At 37.6% G+C, this 26,790-nt stretch overlaps 2 long non-coding RNA genes across 4 annotated transcripts in view; one reads left to right on the forward strand and one right to left on the reverse strand.

Annotated features, from left to right (window-relative positions):
- LOC134484481 (uncharacterized) overlaps nucleotides 1–26,790 on the forward strand; it is a 91,518-nt gene that overhangs the window by 27,333 nt on the left and 37,395 nt on the right. The window contains exon 3 of one of the 2 annotated variants that reach the window (XR_010061945.1): nucleotides 5,796–6,675. The exons of the other annotated variant lie outside the window; for it this stretch is intronic. This is a non-coding gene — a long non-coding RNA (uncharacterized LOC134484481). Of the gene's footprint in view, nucleotides 1–5,795; nucleotides 6,676–26,790 lie in introns of those variants that run through there. 2 annotated transcript variants of the gene reach the window in all.
- LOC134484480 (uncharacterized) lies at nucleotides 5,035–11,246 on the reverse strand. Of its 2 annotated transcripts, none has more exons than XR_010061943.1 (3): nucleotides 8,860–9,345; nucleotides 6,300–6,861; nucleotides 5,035–5,711 (listed from the first exon to the last, which is right to left on the reverse strand). It is a non-coding gene; the product is annotated as an uncharacterized LOC134484480 (long non-coding RNA). The 2 variants fall into 2 exon arrangements; XR_010061944.1 differs by lacking the exon at nucleotides 5,035–5,711 and adding an exon at nucleotides 11,168–11,246 and having other exon boundaries at nucleotides 6,742–6,861; nucleotides 8,860–9,021.

A 26,790-nucleotide genomic window follows, 5' to 3' on the forward strand; every position in this document is an offset into this window, starting at 1 on the left:
TAGTAGAAATGAATTCTTGGGGCAGAGAATACCTTTGGGTTAAACCTGGTTATAATGAAATGGTGGTGACAATGAGCACAACTAAATAGAAGGAAAGAAACTGTGGCTTCAGGTACAGGAGTCATTATAAGATTTCACTTTGTAGTGTTGGAAGAATTGTTCCGTGATATCATGAGATTGTGCAGTGAACAGGCCTTTTCTTTATTCCTGTAATGAAAGCAAAATTTTGTGTCTTTCAGTTCCTTCAGAGAGCTTGCTACATGTGTAGATCAATCAGCAACTCGGGACGAGGGATTTAGGTATGCAAAATATATTTTTGATACTGAATTTCTTCTAGGTACTTTAGGGAGCTAACTTCATAAGATTTGGAATATAATCAGACAAGAGCTTGTTAAAGATGTAGAAAAGCACGGAGTGTGGTGGCACAGGCCTTTAATCTTAGCACTGGTTAGCAGAAGCAGGCCGAACTCTAAGTTCAAGGCCAGCTTGGTCTACAGAGAGAGAGAGAGAGAGAGAGAGAGAGAGAGAGAGAGAGAGAGAGAGAGAATAGGTGAAAGAGATAGTGAGTTCTGGTACTGCCAGGGATATAAAAGAAACAGTGTCACAAAAATGCTCAAGAATAAGTTCTGTATTATACAGAGAAAATTCTCATTTTATTTTAGTAAGATGTTAACAATTCTTTCTTGATTCTAATGAAATCTCTTAGCTATAAAATAATGTGAAGGCAACGGAAATGTAAGAAAAGATGTTTTACATCACTATTCCCCTTAAACTATAAGTTGAATTTTTACTAAATAATCCTATGTAAATACACTTTGAAGGCTTTTCTGTGATTAGCTAAAGGGCTTTTACATTGTGAAGGCAACGAAAATGTAAGAAAAGATGTTTTACATCACTATTCCCCTTAAAGTATAAGTTGAATTTTTACTAAATAATCCTATGTAAATACACTTTGAAGGCTTTTCTGTGATTAGCTAAAGGGCTTTTACATTGTGAAGGCAACGAAAATGTAAGAAAAGATGTTTTACATCACTATTCCCCTTAAACTATAAGTTGAATTTTTACTAAATAATCCTATGTAAATACACTTTGAAGGCTTTTCTGTGATTAGCTAAAGGCTTTTACATTGTGAATTAAGAATGATGGATTTCATGCCAATCTTGAATTGTCATCACTAAGGTGTAGAAGCATATTAAGCATACAAAATCATACATAAAATTTTGCACAATAAAGAATGAGAACCTTTAATTGGTTTTCCTCTAATGTCAACACCTTCTTTTTGTTGGAGTGAAGATTGGATGATTTGAACTAATTTTATGAGAAATACCACCTGCTTTCAGAAGATAAGTAACAGAGAAAGATGAGGAAAAACATATGCTAAGGAACAATGAACTGGGATAGAGTATTCTATGTAATACATAGAACAATAAATTTGACCCATCTGTTACTGGTAAGGTGGGGACTTCATTACGCATATCTATGTACTTAAAAATGTTTTCTTTTCCTTCTTAAGTTTGTATGGTTGCTATGAAAACTATGGGTTTTGTGTTAAGATCTTTGCATATTTAATGATAGTTTTGAAATATTAGTGTTATAATCAAAAGCCGTGCTTTGTACATACTTTTTAAGCAACAAAAAAGAGAAGTGTCTGCTTGGGTTTTATGAAGAAAGTTACTATGTTAAACATGAATTAATTTTTCTGACATATACATTATCTTCATGTACCATGCTTGTTGATGAAACCTTAGCACATAGGAATGAATAGTAACCATCTTAGTATAGTTTCAGGATTTTATTGTATCTTGTTTGCCATGTGCCTTTCTATTAAAATGCTATCACTTTTCTAAGTCTCTTAATTTAACTGGAGAGGTTTGCAATATCTCCTAGTCTGTTGGTTATTCATATAATTCGTCTTTGGTGTTGTTATTGAATTTTATGACTAACTTCTTAATATTCTTTATTTTGAAGGTAAAAAAAAAATATATATATATATATATATATATATATATACATATATATATGTAAAATAGTTTATAAAAAGATTACAGTTTTAGTGGAAATATAACTTAGTGATGAACAATTTTATAAGTATTCTCTAAATTATTGAATATTCTACATTTTATTAGTATAAAAATATTATAAATACCACATCCTTTATTAACTTTAACACACACTGCTCCAGTTAATATAAACACAAATATGTTCGTCATATTTATCTTTGAAATTTTCTTAGTTTCTTAGTTTCTTAGTTTCTTGACTTTTCTATCTGAGCTTTCTCATCGTTTTTCAAAAATAAATCTATTGCTCTTTTATTGAGAATCATAATGAATATTCATTGATACATAGATATATAAGAATGTGACAATATACACAATGGTACTTCATTCTCCCTAGGAAAACTAAACCGAGTAAGGTAACAAAGACTTAGAAAGGCAAATACCATGTGTTCTTTTTCAAAGAGATCAAAGAATCTCCTTTTAATATACTTGTATTTATGTGAAGCTGTGGGTGGTTTGAGTTCATTTAACTGGTATACGTCACAGAGATTAGAGAGATTAGAGAGTAGGGTTTTAAACAGTGTGGTATGGAAGATATTGAGCATGTGGGATATGAATCTAGAAGTAAGAATAATGAAGAGAGACTAGTATAAGTGGTGAGGGACATAGGGCAGGCGGAAACAAAGAACTGAGGAAGCGAGGATGAGGGTGATTGTCTACAAACATAACATATGGCAACCTGTTACTTTATAGGTTAGGTTATAATAAATATTAAAATTTAAAACTAATACCATAATGTTCAATGCTATAAACATCATGTTTGAGGAAAAATGCCAGGAAGTGATATCAGAATGAAAACAATATATTTATCTTATTTGATCTTAGTCATATTATCCATAATTACTTGTTAAAAACATCATTTGTCTGCCAAATTTATGGTACCACTTAAAAATTGCCTGTGATATAATAATTCCTTATGATAGTAGAGAATTTTTATTATTAGGTCAATTTTTAAAATCTGTGATTTGATCTTGTTTTAAGTTTCTTTTTACCTAAATTTGGTCCTCATGACATTCACTCATACTAAATTATAATTTTCAATTTTAACATACTACTCTAAAATATGATCAAGAGGGTTGTTCAAATTGCTCAATTATAAGTAATATTATCCATAAACTACAGGACATCCTCCACAAAGCTTAAAGGTACAAAGAAGATAAACAAGAAGAATGGCCAAAGTGCATAAGATTGACTCTCACTTAGAATGGGGAATAAAATAGTCTAGGAGGCCGATTGAGGAAAGGAACTAGATGAGAGATGGAAGGAAGAGGAGAATGGATCCTGTGTGTGAAGGGACAGGAGATAGGACCCGATAGTCATGAGAGAGAAAGGAAATCTTGAACTTAAAGAGATGAGGAGGTGGGAGAAACCTCCAGGAAGAGAAAGAGACCTGGTATAATGGAGGTACCCAGGAATCAATGGGGTGACCTAAGCTGTGAATTACATTGGTGATATGAAACATTAAGAGGCCAACTCCCATTGCCTGGAAAGACCAGCAATGGAGGGATAAAGACACAAATACACCCACAAAACCTTCTTCGCAAAATTTTTCAAGCCTAAAAGAAAATCTGAACCGCATTCTAGGGTCCATATTGTCCTTTGCTTTACTGATGGCTGGTAATTTTTGCTTAAATTAAGGATTTGAGAGATTATCATTTGAAGTAGGTATACAATATTTATACTGTTATATTCATGCTTTAGCTGGGCCAACTTTGTTGCCAATATCATTGCAAAAATTAAAATTGGAAAACAGAATATTTGAGTACACATTCAGTAATATATATAAAGTCTCCTTTCAAAGAATGTACAATAAGAAAATGTAATACAATATTCATTCACCTAAATGTCTGGAAGGAAAATATTGGACTTTGGGAAACAGAGAAAACCTAGGAACTTGAACTGTATGTCACAGGAATGGAACTGGGAGTGGAATTATTATCCAGAATAATCTCCTCCACCCCATGTTCCTAGATCTTTATACCCATGCCAAGCCCCTGACCAACATTCTCTATTCCGAACATGTACGTACTAATGAAGCAAAGAGAAGTCTCCAGCATTAGAGATATATAGTATTTAATGGTTTCCAGTGTGTCACAAGAGACACTCTTGGAAAGGGAACCCTCAAATCTGGTCAATGTAAAGAAAGCTGTTCAACAGTTAGATCATGGCAGTTCTCAGTGACATCATCATTAGGTCCTCCCTGAAATATCTCTTGTATCCTGAAGAGCTCTAGCTTTTCTGTGATGTCACAAGTGTCATGGTGACATCAACTGCCTCTTGGATATTCTTTGAGGACCTCTAGGGTTAACTCATTGACCTCTTATTCTGGCTAAACAGCCATTTGTTAGGGAGATAAAAGAGAAGGAAGCTGGCCTTCTCTCTCTGTATAAAAAAAGGAAGAAATAAATGGTCCATGGGAAAGCTCAGTGAGTCTTGGGTAGGCGTTGAGTGTTGTATCTGAAGAGATAGCCTTGATCTGAGCCTTACACACATGGGAATCCAGAGCTGGGATTCTCTCATTATCATCTGGACTTCCCTGCTTGATATGGTTTCTGGAATTCAGAGAGTTTATATAATCATTTTCTTCATTCCAAAAGTCAGTTGTTGGGAAGGGCACAGTTGTTCTAGTGAGAACTCATGGCTTTCACTCTTTTTGCCCTGAAGAAAAAGGTCCGAAGAAACAAAGGATAGACAAGTATTGTCTCCTCAGCTCAGTGTAAACGCCTCCATGCTTTGGATACCTATAGTGCAGTTTGTGTCTGACACTGATATTTGGGAGAGAAGAGCTTCTAGTTGAGACTTCATCATCTCAGTCTTTCCACTAGTATTACTCTGATTACCATTTCCTGATAGTTACCCTTTAGATTTCTGAGTCAATATGTGTAATTAGCTGACAGATGTCTTTTCTTTAATTTATTTCATTTTTTTTAATTTTTAGCAAATTTTATTGCTTTTTTTATTTGGATATTTCTATATTTGAATTTCACATTTGATTTTCTTTCCCAGTTTCATGTCCATAAGACCCGTAACTAGTCCCCCTAACATTCTTCTATAACCTACCTTAGTGAACCTTGATATTACCTTGAACTGAGAGTTAAACCTAGGTTGGACCAGGAACTTCTCCTTCCATTGGTTCCCAACAAGGCCATCCACTGCTACATATGCAGTTGGACACATAGGTCTGTCCAAGTACAGTCTTTGAATATTGGTTTAGTACCAGAAAGCTCTGGTTCACTGGCATTGTTGTTCTTATGGAATTGAAATCCCCTTAAGCTCTTGTAATTCTTTCTCAAAAACTACCAACAAGAGATCCATTTTTGGTTCACTGGTTTGCCAGTAGCATTCTCTTCTGTATTTGACTTGCTCAAGCTGTGTCTCTCAGGAAAGATGTACATCCGGTTCCAACTATACATTTGGTGGCTCCTACAGCTATGAGGTTAGGTGGAATTTTCACATGGATTATGTACACCTAGGTCAAGAATGTAGAATCCACAAATGGCAATTCCAAACACCTCCCTCTTGTTCTTATGAACCTATTGAAGTTGAAGTTTCCCTGGACATCAAGCCATTCATCTCCCTGCACATCCTCCTGAATTTTATGTTTGTCCTGAAGTAACAACCATGGTAAAACCTCGAAAACCTTCACGTCTGGCCCTAGAGGAACAGGAAGTTAGATATTAAAGAACTGATGTCTAATGAGACTACTGAAACATATTCTATATTTCATGTTTTCCTTAGCTTTTCTGATGTCTCGAAATTTTTGGATAAACTAAGGATTTGGAAGTTCATCATTGGAAGTAGGTACATAATATTTACATTTTTATATTCAACCTTAGGTGGGACCCTTGGGTTGCCAAAATCATTGCAAAAAAACATGAAATTGGAAAACAGAATTTTTCACTTCACATTCAGGAATATATAAAGTCACCTATCAAGGAATGTACAATGAGAAACTGTAATGAAATATGAATTCAATTAAAGGATTGTAGGGAAAATGCTGGCCTTTGGGAAACAGAGATAACCTAGGATATTGAACTGTATGTCACAGTAATGGACCTGGTAATAAAATTATTATCCAGAGGAATCTCTTCCACTCCATGTTCCGAGATCTTTTCTACCCATGCAAAGCTCCTGATTATCTTTTCCTTTCAGAGCATGTAACCACTAAGGAAATAAAGAGAAGTTTCTAGCTTTAAAGACATGTAGAATGAAAAGTTTTCCATTGTTTCACAGGAGACAAACCTTGCAAGGGCACCCTCGAATCTGGTCATTGAAAGGAAAACACTTTAGCAGGTAGGCCATGGCAATTCTCAGTGACATCACCATTAGGCCTATCTAAAAAAATCTGTTGTATCCTGGAGATCCCTAGTTTCTTCTGTGATGTAACAAGTGTTGTCCTGACAGAAGTTGCCTCTCCAGTAGTCCTTCAGTACCTCTAGGGTTTACTATTTGGCCTCTAATTCAGCATAAACAGCCTTTGGGAAGGAGAAAAAAGAGGATGAAGTGATCAAAGATGGGAAGAAGGAAGCTGGCCTTCTGCTTTGTTATAAAAAAAAAAGAAATATGTGGTCCATGGGAAATCTCAGTCATTTCTGGGTAGTGGTTGAGAAGGTTTGCTGAAAAGATAGTATTGATTGGAGCCTTCCAAATATGGTAATCAGGAGATGGGAGCCTCTCAGATGCATCTGGACTTCCCTGCTAGTTATGGTTCCTGGAAGTCGGAGAATTTATATCATTCATGTCTTTTTTCCAAAGCCAAGTGTTGGGAAGGGCACAGTTTTCTTTAAAGCTGATGGTTTTGGTCCTAAGGAAGAAGGGAAAGACAAGTATTGTGTCCTCAGCTCAGAGTAAATTACTCTGTGCTTTGGATTCCTAGAGTGCAGATTGTGTCTGACACTGATATCTGGGAGAGAAAATTGCTTCTATTTGAGATTTCACCATCTTCGTGTTTGAACTAGTATTACTCTGACTACCATTCCCTGACAGTGACCCTTTAGATTTCTGAGTCAAAGGGTGTAATTAATTGGCAGTTTTCTTTTCTTTTATTTCTTTCATTTTTTTCTTTTTTAGCAAAATATATAGCTTTTTTCAATTTGATATTCTATATTTACATTACAAATGTTATTCCTTTTCCAATTTCCTGTCTCTAAGATCCCTAACCAGTCCACCTCCCATTCTACTATAATCCCCTTACTACCCCTTTGCATTCCCATGAACTGTGAATCAAATATAGGGAGGACCAAGAGCTTCTACTTCTGTTGGTTCCCAAGAAGGCCATCTGGTACTAAATATGCAGTGGGAGCCATAGGTATGTCCATGTACATTCGTTGAATATTGGTCTAGTACTAGAAAGCTCTGGTTCATTGACATTGCTTTTCTTATGGGTTTGCAAACCCCTTTACCTCTTGTAATCCTTTCTCAAAAGTTATCAACAAGAGTTCCATTTACAAGTAACTGGTTTGCCACAAGCATTCACTTATGTAATTAACATATTCTAGCTGTGTTTCTCAGGAAATGTCTATATCCTCTTCCTGGCAGAATGCACTTCTTAACTTCAACAATCTTATCTTATTTTGGTGGCAGATCTATCTATCTGTCTATCTATCTATCTATCTATCTATCTATCTATCTATCTATCATATATATATATATATATATATATATATATATATATATATATATATATATATATATATATATATATTGGCTCCTATGTGAGGTTAGATGGAATTTACCATTGATTCTGCGCATCTAGAACAAGAATGTAGAATCTACAGATGCAAAGGTCCCTCCTGTCCTTATGAACTTATTGAAATTGAGGTTTCAGTTGAACTCAAAACATTTCTTTCCCTGCCCATCCACCTAAGTCTTATGTTTGGCCTGAAAAAAGAATCATTGTAAAATATCCAAAAACCTCAAGTGTGGCCATGGGAACACAAGAAGGAAGATATTGCAGAAATGATATCAAATGGGAATAGAGAAACGAATTGTATAGTACATGTTGTCTTTGATTTACTGATGTATGATAATTTTTGGATAAAATAAGAATTTGGAGTTTATCATTTGAAGTAGGTACAAAATATTTACACTGTTCTCTGCACTCTATACTTCGGCCCTCTTTTTTGCCAAAATCATTACAAAAATGCAATTGTAAAAGAGAATTTTTGAGTACACTTTCAGGAATGAATACAAAGTGCCCTATCTAGGAATGAAGAATTAGAAAATGAAATACAATATTCACTCAATTAAAGGTCTGTATGGAAAATAATGGCCTTTGGGAAACAGAGAAAAACTAGGAAATTGAACTGTATGTCACAGGAATGGACCAGGGAGCAAAATTATTATCAAGAAGAATCTCCTCCACTCCATCTTCCTAGATCTTTTCTACCCATGCCAAGTCCCGATTAATTTTGTCCATTAAGACCATGTAAACACTAATGCACAAAGAGAAGTCTCTAGCGTTAGAGAGATGGAGTACAAAAGGTTTCCACTGTGTCATAGGAGACTCTCCTAGAAAGGGCACCGTCAAATCTGGTCAATGTAAGGAAATCTGTTTAGCAGGTAGTCCATGGCAGTTCTCAGTGACATCATCCTTAGTACCCCCGTAATATATCTCTTGTATCCTTGAGAGCCCTATCTTCTTCTGTGTTGTCACAAGTGTTGTCCTGACAGCAACTGCCTCTCAGATATTCATTCCATATATCTATGGTTTACTAATTGGCCTATAATTCAGTGTAAAGAGCCATTTGGGAGGGAGGACAAATAGGATGAAGATATCAGAGATGAGGAGAAGAAAGCTGACCTTCTGTCTTGGTACAAAAAAGGTCCTTGGGAAAGCTCTCTGAGTCCTTAGTAGGTGTTGAGTTGTTTCATGAAGAGATTGTCTTGATCTGAGCCGTCTACAAATGGGAATTAGGAGCTGGGGTCCTCTCAGAAGCATCTGGACTTCCTGCTCTTACAGTTCCTGGAAATCAGAGAGTTTATATCATTAATTTCTTTATCCCAAAACCCAAGTTTGGGAAGGTCACAGTTGTTTTCCTGACAGCTCATGGCTTTTATTCTTTTTGCCCAGAAGAAAAATGTCCTAAGGAAGAAGTGAAAGACAAGTACTATGTCCTCATCTCAGGGTAAACTCCTCCACGCTTTGGATTCCTATAGTTCAGTTTGTGTCTGACACTGATATCTGGGAGAGAGAAGTGCTTCTAGTCGACTCTTAATCATATCAGTCTTTTCACCATTATTATTCTGATTACCATTCCCTGACAGTTACTCATTATATTTCTGAATTAATAGGTGAGAATGGCTAGCAGTTTCTTTTTTCATTTCTTCCATTTTTTAGTAAATTTTTGCTTATTTTATTGGCTATTTCTATATTTACATTTCAAATGCTATTTTCTTTCCAAATTTCCTCTCCATAAGGTCGTAACTGGACCAACTCCCCTTCTTTTACAACCCTCCTTACTGCACCTTGACATTTCCTTGAACTGGGAACCAAACCTGAGAAGGACCAAGGGCTTCTACATCCATTGGTGCCCAAGGAATCCATCCTCTGCCACATATGCTGTTGGAGCCATAGGACTTTCCATGGACAGATTTTGAATATTGGTTTAGTGTCAGAAAGTTCTGGTTTGTTGGAATAGTTGTTTTTATGGGGTTGAAAGTCCCTTCAGCTCTTGTAATCCTTTCTAAATATCTACCAAGAAGAGACATGCTTTCTGTTCACCAGTTTACCACTAACATTCACTTCTGTATTTAACATGCTCTAACTATGACTCTCTGGAAAGATCTTTCTCCAGTTCTTGGCAGCATGCACCTCTTAGCTTCATCAATCTTATGTAATTTTGGTGTCTCCTACACCTATGAGGTTTGGTGGAATTTTAACATGGATTATGCACAACTGGGTCAAGAATGTAGAATCCACAAATGACAATGCCAAATAGATGCCATTCTCTACTTATGAAACTATTGAAGTTAAGTTTTCCCTGGACCTCAAGACATTCCTCTCACTGTCCATCCTCCTGAACCTTATGTTTGGCCTGAACAAAGAATCAGGTTAAAAAACCCTCAACCCTCATGTCAGAACCTTGGAAATAAGGAAGGGAGATATTAGAGAAGTGATTATCTTTTGGGACTACAGAACCACATTCTAGAGTTGATATTGTCCTTTGCTTTACTGATGTCTGTGATTATTGGATAAAATAAGGATTTGGGAGTTTATCATTTGAAGTAGGTACACAATATTTACACTGTTATATTCACTTTATCATTGGGCCAAAATCATTGCAAAAAATGGAATTTTAAAACAGAATTTTTGAGTAAACATTCAGGAATATTTATAAAGTTCCCTATCAAGGAATGTACAATAAGAAATTGAAACACAATATTCATTCAATTAAAGGTCTGTAGGGAGAATACTGGCCTTTGGGAAACAGAGAAAACCTACGAAATTTTTATGTATTTCACAGGAATGAACCTGGGAAAAAATTATTATCTAGAAGAATCTCCTGCACTCCATTTTCTTAAATCGTTTATACACATGCCAAACCCATGGCTAACTTTCCCCATTCAAAGCATGTAACCACTAATGAAGAAAAGAGATTTCAACAGTTTTAGAATGATGGACTATGTAAAGGTTTCCACTGTGTCACAGGAGACGTACCTGGAAAGGGCACTCAAAATCTGGTCAATGTAGGGAAATCTGTTTAGCAGGTAGGACATGGCAGTTCACAGTGACATCATGATTTGGCCCTACTGCAAGTATCTCTTGTAACCTGGACTCCCTAGCTGCTTCTGTGACATCACAAGTGTTGTTGTGGCTGCAACTGCCTCTCTGATATTCTTGCAGTACCTCTAGGGTTTAATAATTGACCTCTAATTCACGGTAAACAGCCATATGGGAGGGAGAACAAAGAGGATAAAGATTTCAGTGATGTGGAGAAGGAAGCTGGCCTTCTATCTTTGTATAAAAAAAGGAAGATGTACATCATCCTTGGGATAGCTCAGAGTCCTTAGTAGGGATTGAGTGGGATCTCTGAAGAGTTAGGCTTGATGTGAATCTTCCACATATGGGAATCAGGAGCTGGGAGCCTTTCAGAAGCATCTGGACTTACCTGTTCATATCATTCCTGGAAGTCAAAGAGTTTATATCATTATTTTTTTTTATTCCAAAACCAAGTGATGGGCAGGGCACAGTTGTTTTGCTGAGATCTCATAGCCTTATTCTTTTTGTCAAGAAGAAAATGGTCCTAAGGAAGAATGGAAAGACAAGTATTGAGTCCTCGCCTCAGAGTAAATTCCACCATGCTCTGGATGCCTATAGTGCAGTTTTTGTCTGATACTGATATCTGGGAGAGAGAAGTGTTTCTAGTTGAGTCTTCATCATCTCAGTCTTTCCATTAGTATTACTCTGACTATCATTCCATGAAAATGACTTTTACATTTCTGAGTCAATAGCTGTGAATACTTCGCAGTGTTCTTTTCTTAAATTTCTTTATTTCTTTTTATTTTTTTAGCAAATTTTATTCCTGTTTTAAGTGGGTATTTCTATATTTACATTTGAAATGTTATTTCCTTTCCCTATTACCTGCACATATGATCCCTAACCGGCCCCACTCCTCTTTTTCTATAACTCCCCTACTGTCCGTTTTCAATTCACTGATTTGCCTCTAGAATTCACTTCTTTATTTGATATGCTCTAGCTGTGTCTCACAGGAAAGATCTCTATACAGTCCCTGGCACAATGCACTTCTTAGCTCCATCAATCTTATCTAGTTTTGGTGACTGATGTGTATATATTTTTGCCACATGTACGGCCTGCTCTGAATGGGATTTCCTCAGTCTCTGCTCGAAATTCATAGATATTATTGTGTCCACCTTTTGAAAAGGATTAAAGCATGCACATTTTGTGTATCATTTTATTGAGCTTCCAGTTGTCTGTGAACTGCATCTTTGGTAATTTTAGCTTTTGTGCCAATATCCACTTTTGGTGATTTCATAAAATGTGTGATTTCATACCATTTTGTGATTGGGTAACCTCAATCATTATGATATTTTCTAGATCATCCCATTTGTCTTTGGCTTTCTTGAGATAATTGGTTTTAAGAGTTGAGTAGTACACAATTGTTTAGATGTACTACATTTTCTGTATTCATTCCTCTGATGAATGCCATTACGGATTCTTATAGCTCTTGGGTATTATACATAAGGCAGCTCCCAGAAATGAACCCACACACCTATGGGCACTTTCCTTTTGACAAAGGAGGCAAAACCATTCAATGGAAAAAAGAGCATTTTCAGGAAATGGTGCTGGTTCAACTGGAGGTCAGCATGTAGAAGAGTGCAAATCGTTCCATGCTTATCACCCTGTACAAAGCTTAAGTCCAAGTGGATTAAGGACCTCCAAATCAAACCAGATACAGTCAAACTAATAGAAGAAAAACTAGGCCAGCATCTCAAACACATGGGCACTGGAAAAAATTTCCTGAACAAAACACCAATGGTTTATGCTCTAAGATCAAGAATTGACAAATGGGGTCTCATAAAACTGCAAAGCTTCTGGAAGGGAAAGGACACTGTGGTTAGGATAAAATGGCAACCAAGAGATTGGGAAAAGATATTTACCAATCCAACAACAGATAGAGGGCTTATATTCAAAAGAGGCAAAAAACCCAAGAAGTTAGACAAATAACCCTATTAAAAAATGGGGTTCAGAACTAAACAAAGAATTCACAGCTGAGGAATGCCGAATGGCTGAGAAACACCTAAAGAAATGTTCAACATCTTAAGTCATAAGGGAAATGCAAATCAAAACAACCCTGAGATTTCACCTCACACCAGTGAGAATAGCTAAGATCAAAAATTCAGGTAAAAATGAATGCTGGCGAGGATGTGGAGAAAGAGGAACACTCCTCCACTATTGGTGGGAGTGCAAACTGGTACAACCATTCTGGAAATCAGTCTGGAGATTCCTAGGAAAATTTCACATTGAACTACCTGAGGATCCAGCTGTACCACTCTTCGGCATATACCCAAAAGATGCCCCAACATATAAAAAAGACACATGCTCCACTATGTTCATCACCCCCTTATTTATAATAGCCAGAATCTGGAGAGAACCCAGATGCCCTTCAACAGAGGAATGGATACAGAAAATGTGGTACATTTACTCAATGGAGTATTACTCAGATGTCAAAAACAATGCCTTTATGAAATTCATAGACAAATGGTTGGAGCTTGAAAACATCATCCTGAGTGAGGTAACCCAATCACATAAAAACACACATGGCATGCACATGATAAGTGGCTATTAGCACAACTGCTTGAATTACCCTAGATGCATAGAACACATGAAACGCAAGATGGATGATCAAAATGCGAATGCTACACTCCTTCTTTAAAAGGTGAATAAGAATACCCTTGGCAGGGAATAGAGAGGAAAAGATTAAAACAGACACAGAAGGAACACCCATTCAGAGCCTGCCCTACATGTGGCCCTTACATATATAGCTACCCAATTATACAAGATGGATGAAGCAAAGAAGTGCAGGCCGACAGGAGGCGGATGCAGATCTCTCCTGAGATACACAGCCAGAATACAGCAAATACAGAGTCTAAGGCCAGTAGCAAACCACTGAACTGATAACAGGACTCCCGTTGAAGGAATCAGAAAAAGAACTGGAAAGCTTGAAGGGGCTCAACATCTCATATGAACAAAAATGCCAACCAAGCTGAGCTTCCAGGGACTAAGCCACTACCTAAAGACTATACATGGACTGACCCTGGACTCTCATTTCATAGCTAGCATTGAATATCCTAGTAAGATCACCAGTGTAAAGGAAAGTCCTGGGTCCTGCTAAGACTGAACCCCCAGTGAATATGATTGTTGTGGGGAGGGCGGCAATGGGGTGAGGATGGAGAGTGGAACACCCATATAGAAGGGGAGGGGAGGAGTTAGGTGAATGTTGGCCCGGAAACCAGGAAAGGGAATAACACTGGAAATGTAAATAAGAAATACTCAAGTTAATAAAAAAAAAGAAAAGAAAAGAAATGGCATGCTAAAAAAAAGAAGTTAAAAACATATATGATATTTTTAAAAAGGCATTTTTTTTCCATCCACTCTATGTTGGGAAGCAGAATAAGCAGGTTTTTCTTTGTTTTTATTTTGATAACTGTCACTGAATCTCCTTTGTCAAATAAATAAGTTTATTTTTCTTCTGCTTGCATCCTGTCTGACCTTCCGATTGCTTTTAGCAACAGACCTCAGAACAGATGAAGCTAACGGGGGTAGAGACATTACAGTTGTTGTCCTGCTTTGTACCCGAGGCTGTCAGAAAGTGTTCAGTAGTTTAAGGTGCTAAGTCCTGGAATGGCTTGTTGTATAACATATAGCTTTAAGTCTTGTTAGGATAAAAGTCTTCAAGAGCTTGGTAGGACTTACTTCTAAAGTATATACTAATAAGTATTAATAAAAATAGTAAAAATAGCAATAAACAATAATAAGAATAGGTGACTGGGATTTTTAATGAAAGGAATAATGGCAATTTTATTGACCAAACTTTTAAGATAGAAAAGGTTTCTTAAACATTCTGCAGAGGAAGACAAAATTCTCAAAGGAGCATGCTGAATGTGGTAGTTTAATATCTTTTCCTAGCAAGAATTCATAGGCAAATAAAAGCTAAGGAAAGAACTGTTGAGTGTGATTTTATGCAGAAAAGGAGTAAACCTGCATGTTTTTCACATGGAAGGATGGGCTGTGTCATATACCATCATTGCTTATACATGGGAAGTATAGTCTCAGCTTTCAAATGTAGTTGTGTGACTTGATATGGATGGTAAATGCTGAAGGATGTGATAGATTGTTGAGTCCAGGACAATGATGTAAGGGATAACACAGGGGTCATGCATTTTTTTTCCTTCTTGTCTCACTCTTCTGTTGTTACAATTGCCATGAATGATCTCATCATTCAGAGGACTGGAGTGAACAAAATGATTTTGAGGAGCATGGGAGCAGATTCTTTAAAGATCATGTAGAATATGAAAGCTGAATGCTGATATCTAATGCTATTAGATTTGTGAATTTGCTTCTTTGTTGTCATTGTAGACAACATAAACAATGTGGATGTACCAAAAGTGAAATAATAATGGAATGTTTATATGTTAATATTATGAATATTTCGTATTATTTATTTTCTCCCCCTCCATCACTTTTTACAATAAACTAAATGTACTCAAAAAAAAAAAAAAAAAAGAAGGCCATAAGCGGTAAGCAGAAGAGTAAATCTGAATAATAATAAAGTCTGTTAAAACAAACATGAAAAGGGCTAGAAGCGAGCAAGCAACCCATGGAGAAAGACCAATATACCTCTTGAAAATAAAGTGAACATTGGAAAATAAGTGCTGTAATTGGAAGTAAAAGGTACAGCAAGTCCTACAGTTAGGACAGTGATGGCACCCAGGCTACTGTACTCCAAGAATCTATAGTAAAACTTAAAATTGTGACAAAGCAATTGATTTCATAATGGTCACTGGATCTACATATTCAGTCTTCAATAATGTACTGTGACAAATACCTGATCAAAAGGTACCATTCACGGTAGCAAAAGGAAAACTCCCTTAATGTCTCTGAAGCAGCAAACATGCCATTGACATAGGCAAGGGGATAATAACTCACCTGTTATTAATCATGTCTCATTGCCCCCCTTCTTCCTGTTTCCTTCTGGCAAGAGGCCTCTTGCATAAACAGAAAGCAACCATCATCTTTTTAAAAAATTAGACACAGTTCGACTTACATATACTAACAAAGTTAACCTTTTTTCTGTTTACCAAAAGAATATCTTCTTTGTGAAAGTCCTGAAACGTATTAAAAAGATAGTTGGACTAAAACTCACACTTGTAGTTTCAGATTAGTAGTGAAGAATCCTAGGTATATTGGGAGAATCTATCTTCCCATACCTGTCCCTAAAACATAATCCCATAATTATTCAACTAACCAGATCATTTGTGCATATGTAGATTAAATAATGCACACTCTGGAAGCAAAGGGAGAGATACAGTCTATATTACCAACTGAAAGAGATGGGCATCCTGATATCCTCACAGTCTCACTGGAGTTGTTGTCATTACTTGAGAAGAAACTGGGCTATTTATCATATGAACTATCCAAGATATGAGGGACTGGCAATAGAGGGTAGAGACTACCAACCCCATAGTTCCGATCTCATATACACTCAGAAGTCTGAATCTCCAGTAAAGTATGTAGATTTTCTTGTTCTTGGAAGATGTATTCTTCAGGTGCTTTTTGCAAAGGAGATAAAATTAACATTTGAATGACCATTTCAGAATGAGTTAAAGTGGGCAAATACCTTAGACCCTATTCTTTCATGGATTTCAAAATTCTTCAGTCCTGTCTGTTGATGGCCTCAGAAGTTTCACAGGTTGACACCCTTACAACAGAGAGATAACCTCCTCCTCTCTCCTGAAGCTCAATATAATTGAACAAGGGACACTGAGGCACTGGTCCAAGAATTATAATCACTTAGCTAGCAAGGGTGAGCTAGGAATGTTCACATTTCTATATTAGGAGGACAACAATATTGGCAAAAATCTGGGGGAGGCAAAAGGAACCTGTATCATAGAATGGTTGATGTAATCCCACTGTTCTCAACTCCGGAGGTACTAGACAGATTTGAGAGATTATTTGTGTGTGTGGGTATTGCTCTGCCTGGATACCAGGGTTTTGGAGAAACAGCAAATCCTAGATACCCCAGAACACATGGGGATACTAGAACCTAATCTGCGTGGAGACAGATGGTATGGAGTTTGATACTTGATAGTTCATTGTGGTTTAACTCCTAGAATTTCAAGGTTCCTCAGAATGTTTCCATCTTTTTTTTTTCACGAAACACATGAAAAGACACTGCATGAAGGATTTACATGAACATTTTAGGGCCGTGAAAACACCTTGTGTGCATCTCTCTAAACAACTGGACCTTGTAGCCTCAGGAATGATCACTTGTCTAAAGGCTATATTAGCTGCCCCTCTTCTGTGAAAGAAGCAAGGTAGTTAATTCTGTGTCAGCATTTTATACTCCTATCAGACAAGAGAGTTGAAGCCTTTCTACAAGGAACACCACAATCTGGCTTCTATTATTTTTCTCATCTATATTAACTTGATTATTTCTTATTTACATTTCGATTGCTATTCCCCTTCCTGGTTTCCGGGCTAACATCCCCCAACCCCTCCCCCTCCCTTTCTATATTTGTGTTCCCCTTGCCAACCTACCCCCAATTACCACCCTCCCCCCAACAATAACATTCACTGGGGGTTCAGTCTTGGCAGGATCAAGGGCTTTCCCTTCCACTGGTGCTCTTACTAGGCTATTCATTGTCCCTATGAGTTTGAAGCCAGGGTCAGTCCAAGTATAGTCTTTAGGTATTGGCTTAGTCCCTGGGAGCTCTAGTTGTTTGGCATTGTTGTTCATATGGGGTCTTGAGCCCATTCCAGCTCTTTCAGTGCTTTCTCTGATTCCTTCAACTGGGGCCCCGTTTTCAGTTCAGTGGTTTGCTGCTGGCAGTCACCTATGCATTTCCTGTATTCTGGCTGTGTCTCTCAGGAGAGATCTATATCCAGTTCCTGTCAGCCTGCACTTCTTTGCTGCTTCATCCATCTTATCTAGTTTGGTGGCTGTATATATATGGGCCACATGTGGGGCAGGCACTGAATGGGTGTTCCTTCTGCCCCTGTTTTAAAATTTGCCTTCCTATTTTCTCCCAAGTGTATTCATGAGACCCTGGCTTCTATATGTCCCTGTTGCACACTTACAGATACTATTCCTGCACCATCCTGGAGTGTAGTTAAGAAGACCCACTTGACATAAATCCTGTTACCCTGTTGTGTGGTGTAGACCCACAGATGCTCATCACTGACTGTCCAAGGTAACAACAATGGTCCAATTTATCTAGACAGACCTAATGGATTACTGCAAAACCCCATCCCAAGAAAGACACTAATGCAATAGTCAGCACAGTTGGTAGTATTTTCATTAAACATTGAGCAAGGTATCGAGTAGCTTCAATAGTTACTGTTATTGAAATTATTTCACGGAAGCCTTAGGGCCAGGTACCTAGGCCCAGAGAAGAGAACTGATTTATCACTCTGACTCAGGATGTCAAATAAGGAAAGGGGAAACCTGTCATCTTGTACATCCACAGACATTATGCTTTGGATACTCCACATGTCTTTTTTATAATACAGAGACAAAATTGTCCTTTTTGCTGAGTAAAGGACATTAAGAATTTAGAGAAGGTCTTGGCTCTCCAAGAGAATATTTGGATTCCCCTATGATCTGCTAGGCTTACTACTATGGACATCAAAGAGATGTCTGCCTTGTGACTAAAGGTAACAAGATCACTGACCTGGATTCCCAACAAGTGTCCCTAAAACCCATGATCATACTGACCTGCTACCTGATACTTCACAGTATAAATAAGATGTGAGCATGCAAAAGAATCAAATGGATACCTTGAATCACAGGTTGGTAGTGAACAGGAGAAGGAAAGATCATTCTTTCAGAAACAATTGGCAGTTTTCTGGTAATTCAGCTTGACCAGGCTACCTGTCTTGGGTCCACAGAACTCTATGAATTGCCAGTAACAATGTATATTATAACTACCTACATTGAACGGCATGGCAGGATATGTCTAAGACAGACATCAGGTTTATATTGTACATTAAATAATCTAGAACATTACAAAATTAATGTATATCATACATTAATATATATTCCCCTATCATATAAAAATGTAATTTAAATTAATGAATTAAGACATAAAACCCAACTTTAACTTCATTGCATATTAACATGAATATTCTCAAATACATTAAAATAATGATTTATGGACATATTTGTGTTATCAGACATACACCATAAAAGTCATAAACCTTTCTCTTCAATAATACTATTACCTACCCCAATTGGTTTCTATTTCTATCATTCTCTGCAAAATCAACAACCTGCCCACTAGTCCCCCTCTTCTCGCTCCGGGCCCATACAACATGGGGGTGAATAACGTGAAACTTTACCAGGCATCTGGTTCTTAATTCAGGGCCATTTACTGCTTTATCATCCATACATTCCCCTGAATAAGACATCTCTATGGTAACGGGTCTAATTAATGAATGATCATCACAACTGCGATGTCATACATTTAGTATTTTTTTTTTTCGGCTGCCTTCAGTCAACATACCTGCTCAAGATGTTTTGCAGGTAGGCCATGGCAGGTCTCAGTGACATCATCATTAGGACCTCCTGGAAAAATCTCTTGTATCCTGGAGGGCTCTAGCTTCTTCTGTGATGTTACAGGTGTTGTCGTGAAAGCAACTGCCTCTCAGATATTCATTCATTACCTCTAGGGTTTACTAAATGGCCTTTGATTCAGAGCAAACAGCCATTTGGGAGGGAGAAGAAAGAGGATGAAGATATCAGAGATGGGGAGAAGAAGCTGGCCTTCTGCCTTGGTATAAAAAAATGAAGAAATATCTTGTCCATGGTAAAGCTCAGTGAATCTTGTGTAGGGTTTAGTTGGTTTGATGAAAAGATAACATTGATCAGAGCCTTCCTCATATGGGAATCAGGAGCTGGGAGCCTCTCAGCAGCTGGACTTCCCTGCTTGTTATGGTTCCTGGATGTCAGAGAGTTTATAACATTAACTTGTTTATCCCAAATCTGAGTGTTGGGAAGGGTACAATAGTTTTCTTGAGAACTCATGGCTTTTGTTCTTTTTGCCCAGAAGAAAATGTCCTAAGGAATAATGGAAATATAAGCATTGTGTCCTAAGCTCGGTATAAAGTGCTCCATGCTTTGGATTCCTATAGTGCAGTTTGTGTCTGACACTGATATCTGGGAGAGAGAAGTGCTTCTAGTTGAGACTTCACCATCTCAGTCTTTCACTAGTATTACTCTACTACCCTTCCCTGACAGTGATCCTCTAGATTTCCGAGTTAATGGATGTGATTATCTGGCAGTTCTCTTTTCTTCAATTTCTTCCATTTTTTTTATTTTTTAGCAAATTTTATTGCTTTTTTAACTGGATGTTTCTATATTTACATTTAAAATGTTTTTTTTTCCTTTCCCAGTTTCCTGCCCATAAGATCCCTACCCGTTCCATTCCCCTAATCCCCCTTAAGTCCTTCCTTTAATCCCCCTTAAGTCCACTTGGCATGCCCTTGAACTAGGAGAGAATCCTAGGGAGGACCAAGGGCTTCTCCTTCCATTGATGCACAACAAGGCCATCCTCAGCCACATATGCAGTTGTAACCATAGGTCTGTCAATGCACATTCTTTGAATATTGGTCTAGTACCAGAAAGATCTAGTTTTTTGGCATTGTTGTTTTCATGGTGTTGAAAGCACCTTCAGCTCTTGTAATCCTTTTTCAAAATCTTCCAACAAGAGGTCTGTTTTCAGTACACTGTTTGCCACTAGCATTCTTGTATATAGTTGACCGGCTCTAGATATGTCTTTCAGGAAATATCTACATCTGGTTCCTGGCAGAATGCACTTCTTAGCTTCATCAATCTTCTCTAGTTTTGGTGGCATATATATATATATATATATATATATATATATATATATATATATATATATATACATACATACATACACACACAAACACACTTTTGGTTTCTCCTACAACTATGAGGGTAGGTGGAATGTTAACATGGATTCTGCATAACTTTGTCAAGAATGTAGAATCCACAAATGACAATGCCAAATAGACTACCTCCTGTTCTTATGAACCTATTGAACTTGAGGTTTCTCTGGACCTCAAGCCATTCCTCTCCCTGTACATCCTCCTGAATCTTATGTTTGGCCTGAAGTAAGATCATGGTAGAACATCAAAAACCCTCAAGTCTGGCCATGGGAACACAGGAAGATACATTTTTGAGAACTGATATCTAATGGGACTACAGAACCACATTCTGTAGTCCATGTTGTCCTTTGCTTTACTGATGTCTGAAAAATTTTGGATAAAATGAGGATTTGGGAGTTTATCATTTGAAGTAGATACACAATTTTAAACTTATATTCACTCTAAAGCTGGGCCTTCTTTGAAGCCAAAATCATTGCAAAAAATTGAACTGGAAAACAGAATTTTTGAATACACATTCAGGAATATATGTAAAGTCCACTATCAAGGAATGTACAGTAAGAAAATGTAATACAATATTCTTTCAATTAAAGGTCTGTTGGGAGAATACTGCCCTTTGAGAAACAGAAAACCCCTAGGAAATTGAATTGTCTTTCACAGGAATGGTCCAGTGAATAAAATTATTATCCAGAAGATTCTCCTCCACTCCAAGTTCCTAGTTCTTTTCTACCCATGCCAAGCCCCTAACTAATTTTCACCATTCAGAGCATGTAACCACTAATGATGCAAAGAGAGGTCTCTTTCTTTATGGAGATGGAGTATGTAAAGATTTCCACTGTTTCAAACGACACACTCCTGGAAAAGACACCCTCTAATCTTGGCAATGTAAGGAAAGCTGCTCAGCAGTAGGCCATGGCAATTCTCAGTTACATCATAATTAGGCCCTCCCTGAAAAATCACTTGTGTCCTGGAGAGCCCTACCTTCTCCTGTGATGTCACAAGTTTTGTTGTGTCTGCAAATACCTCTCAGATATTCTTTCAATACCTATAGGGTTAACTAATTGGCCTCTAGTTCAGAGCAAACAGCAATTTGGGAATGAGAACAAAGAGGGTGAAGAGCTCAGCGATGGGGAGAACAAAGATGGCCTTCTGTCTTGGTAGAAAAAAAATGAAGAAATATGTCGACCCTGGAAAATTTCACTGAGTCTTTGGTAGGAGTTGAGTAGGTAAGTTGAAGAGATAGAATTGATCTGAGCCTTCCACATATGGGATCAGGTGTTCAGACTCGGTCAGAAGAATCTGGACTTCCCTGCTTCTAGTGATTCCTGTAAGTCAGGGAGTTTATATCAATAATATCTTTATAACAAAAGCCATTTGTTGGGAAGGGGGCTGACCTTTTCCTTAGAGCTCATGGCTTTTATTTTTTTGCCCAAAAGAAAAAAGTCCTAAGGAAGAAGTGAAAGACAAGTATTATGTCCTTATCTCAGAATAAACTCCTCGATTATTTGGATAACCTTAGTTCAGTTTGTGTCTGATACTGGTATTTGGGAGTGAGACATGTTTCTAGTTCATCATATCAGTCTTTTCAATAATATTTCTCTGACTCCTGATCGTGACCCCTTAGATTTCTCAGTCAATATGTGTTTAAATGGCAGTTTTTTTATCTTTAACTTATTTATTTTTTTATTTTTTAGCATTTTTTTGCTTTATTAATTTGATTTGTCCATGTTTACATTTCAAATATTTTTGCCTTTCCCTGTTTCCTGCCCATAAGATCCCTAACCGGTCCCCCTACCTTTTTTGTATAATCACTCTTACTGCATTTTGACATTCCCTTGAATTGGTAATAAAACCTCATTTAGACCAAGGGCATCTCCTTCCATTGGGGCCGAACAAAACCAGTCTCTGCTACATATGCAGTTCGAGCCATAGGGCTATCCATGTACAATCTTTCAATATCCATATAGTACCAGAAAACTCTGTTTTGTTGGCATTGATTTTCTTTATTTTTTTTTTTGTTTGTTTGTTTGTTTTGTGGTATTTATTTCCCTACTTTTCTTTCTTTTTTTTTATTAACTTGAGTATTTCTTATATACATTTCAAGTGTTATTCCCTTTCCCGGTTTCCGGGCAAAAGTCCCCCTCCCCCCTCCCCTTCCTTATGGGTGCCCCCCTCCCTACCCTCCCCCCTTTGCCGCCCTCCTCCCATAGTCTAGTTCACTGGGGGTTCAGTCTTAGCAGGACCCAGGGCTTCCCCTTCCACTGGTGCTCTTACTAGGATATTCATTGCTACCTACGGGGTCAGAGTCTAGGGTCAGTCCATGTATAGTATTTAGGTAGTGCCTTAGTCCCTGGAAGCTCTGGTTGCTTGACATTGTTGTACTTTTGGGGTCTCGAGCCCCTTCAAGCTCTTCCAGTTCTTTCTCTGATTCCTTCAATGGAGGACCTATTCTCAGTTCAGTGGTTTGCTGCTGGCATTCGCCTCTGTATTTGCTGTATTCTGGCTGTGTCTCTCAGGAGCGATCTACATCCGGCTCCTGTTGGTCTGCACTTCTTTGCTTCATCCATCTTGTCCAATTGGGTGGCTGTATATGTATGGGCCACATGTGGGGCAGGCTCTGAATGGGTATTCCTTCTGTGTCTGTTTTAATCTTTGCCTCTCCCTTCCCTTCCAAGGGTATTCTTTTTCCTCATTTAAAGAAGGAGTGAAGCATTCACATTTTGATCATCTGTCTTGAGTTTTGTTTGTTCTAGGGATCTAGGGTAATTCAAGCATTTGGGCTAATAGCCACTTATCAATGAGTGCATACCATGTACGTCTATCTGTATTGGGTTAGCTCACTCAGGATGATATTTTCCAGTTCCAACCATTTGTGTACGAATTTCATAAACTCGTTGATTTTGATAGCTGAGTAATATTCAATTGTGTAGATGTACCACATTTTCTGTATCCATTCCTCTGTTGAAGGGCATCTGGGTTCTTTCCATTTTCTGGCTATTATAAATAAGGCTGCAATGAACATAGTGGAGCACGTGTCTCTTTTATATGTTGAGGCATCTTTTGGGTATATGCCCAAGAGTGGTATAGCTGGATCCTCAGGCAGTTCAATGACCAATTTTCTGAGGAACCTCCAGACTGATTTCCAGAATGGTTTTATCAGTCTGCAATCCCACCAACAATGGAGGAGTGTTCCTCTTTCTCCACATCCTCGCCAGCATCTGCTGTCACCTGAGTTTTTGATCTTAGCCATTCTCACTGGTGTGAGGTGAAATCTCAGGGTTGTTTTGATTTGCATTTCCCTTATGACTAAAGATGTTGAACATTTCTTTAGGTGTTTCTCAGCCATTCGGCATTCCTCACCTGTGAATTCTTTGTTTAGCTCTGAACCCCATTTTTTAGTAGGGTTATTTGTTTCCCTGCGGTCTAACTTCTTGAGTTCTTTGTATATTTTGGATATAAGGACTCTATCTGTTGTAGGATTGGTAAAGATCTTTTCCCAATCTGTTGGTTGCCGTTTTGTCCTAACCACAGTGTCCTTTGCCTTACAGAAGCTTTGCCGTTTTATTAGATCCTATTTGTCGATTCTTCATCTTAGAGCATAAGCCATTGGTGTTTTGTTCAGGAAATTGTTTCCAGTGCTCATGTGTTCCAGATGCTTCCCTATTTTTTCTTCTATTAGTTTGAGTGTGTCTGGTTTGATGTGGAGGTCCTTCATCCACTTGGACTTAAGCTTTGTACAGGGTGATAAGGATGGTTCGATCTGCATTCTTCTACATGTTGCTCTCCAGTTGAACCAGCACCATTTGCTGAAAATGCTATCTTTTTCCATTGGATGGTTTTGGCTCCTTTGTCAAAAATCAAGTGACCATAGGTGTGTGGGTTCATTTCTGGGTCTTCAATTCTATTCCATTGGCCTATCTGTCTGTCTCTGTACCAATACCATGCAGTTTTTATCACTATTGCTCTGTAATACTGCTTGAGTTCAGGGATAGTGATTCCCCCTGAAGTCCTTTTATTGTTGAGAATAGCTTTAGCTATCCTGGGTTTTTTGTTATTCCAGATGAATTTGCAAATTGTTCTGTCTAAGTCTTTAAAGAATTGGATTGGTATTTTGATGGGGATTGCATTGAATCTGTAGATTGCTTTTGGTAAAATGGCCATTTTTACTAAATTAATCCTGCCAATCCATGAGCATGGGAGATCTTTCCATCTTCTGAGGTCTTCTTCAATTTCTTTCCTCAGTGTCTTGAAGTTCTTATTGTACAGATCTTTTACTTGCTTGGTTAAAGTCACACCGAGGTACTTTATATTATTTGAGTCTATTATGAAGGGTGTCATTTCCCTAATTACTTTCTCGGCTTGTTTCTCTTTTGTATAGAAGAAGGCAACTGATTTATTTGAGTTAATTTTATAACCAGCCATTTTGCTGAAGTTGTTTATCAGCTTTAGTAGTTCTCTGGTGGAACTTTTGGGATCACTTAAATATACTATCATGTCATCTGCAAATAGTGATATTTTGACATCTTCTTTTCCGATCTGTATCCCCTTGATCTCCTTTTGTTGTCTGATTGCTCTGGCTAGAACTTCAAGAATTATATTGAATAAGTAGGGAGAGAGTGGGCAGCCTTGTCTAGTCCCTGATTTTAATTGGATTGCTTCAAGTTTCTCTCCATTTAGTTTAATGTTAGCAACTGGTTTGCTGTATATGGCTTTTACGATGTTTAGGTATGGGCCTTGAATTCCTATTCTTTCCAGGACTTTTATCATGAAGGGGTGTTGAATTTTGTCAAATGCTTTCTCAGCATCTAATGAAATGATCATGTGGTTCTGTTCTTTCAGTTTGTTTATATAATGGATCACATTGATGGTTTTCCGTATATTAAACCATCCCTGCATGCCTGGGATGAAACCTACTTGATCATGGTTGATGATTGTTTTGATGTGCTCTTGAATTCGCTTTGCCAGTATTTTATTGAATATTTTTGCATCGATATTCATAAGGGAAATTGGTCTGAAGTTCTCTTTCTTTGTTGTGTCTTTGTGTGGTTTAGGTATAAGAGTAATTGTGGCTTCGTAGAAGGAATTCGGTAGTGCTCCATCTGTTTCAATTTTGTGCAATAGTTTGGATAATATTGGTATGAGGTCTTCTATGAAGGTTTGATAGAATTCTGCACTAAACCCATCTGGACCTGGGCTCTTTTTGGTTGGGAGACCTTTAATGACTGCTTCTATTCCCTTAGGAGTTATGGGGTTGTTTAACTGGTTTATCTGTTCCTGATTTAACTTCGATACCTGGTATCTGTCTAGGAAATTGTCCATTTCCTGAAGATTTTCAAGTTTTGTTGAATATAGGTTTTTAATAGTAAGATCTGATGATTTTTTGAATTTCCTCTGAATCTGTAGATATGTCTCCCTTTTCATTTCTGATTTTGTTAATTTTGACGCACTCTCTGTGTCCTCTTGTTAGTCTGGCTAAGGGTTTATCTATCTTGTTGATTTTCTCAAAGAACCAACTTTTGGTTCTGTTGATTCTTTCTATGGTCCTTTTTGTTTCTACTTGGTTGATTTCAGCTCTGAGTTTGATTATTTTCTGCCTTCTACTCCTCCTGGGTTTATTTGCTTCTTTTTGTTCTGCTTTTAGGTGTGCTCTAAAGCTGCTGACATATGCTCTTTCCTGTTTCTTTCTGCAGGCACTCAGCCCTATGAGTTTTCCTCTTCGCACAGCTTTCATTGTGTCCCATAAGTTTGGGTATGTTGTACCTTCATTTTCATTAAATTCTAAAAAGTTTTTAATTTCTTTCTTTATTTCTTCCTTGACCAGGTTATCATTGAGTAGAGCATTGTTCAATTTCCACGTATATGTGGGCATTCTTCCCTTATTGTCATTGAACACCAGTTTTAGGCCGTGGTGGTCCAATAGCACGCATGGGATTATTTCTATCTTTTTGTACCTGTTGAGGCCCGTTTTTTGACCAATTATATGGTCAATTTTGGAGAAAGTACCATGAGGAGCTGAGAAGAAGGTATATCCTTTTGCTTTAGGATAGAATGTTCTATAAATATCCGTTAAGTCCATTTGGCTCATGA

This window comes from Rattus norvegicus, chromosome Y (assembly GCF_036323735.1).
Source record: "Rattus norvegicus strain BN/NHsdMcwi chromosome Y, GRCr8, whole genome shotgun sequence".
Classification (NCBI taxonomy): domain Eukaryota; kingdom Metazoa; phylum Chordata; class Mammalia; order Rodentia; family Muridae; genus Rattus; species Rattus norvegicus.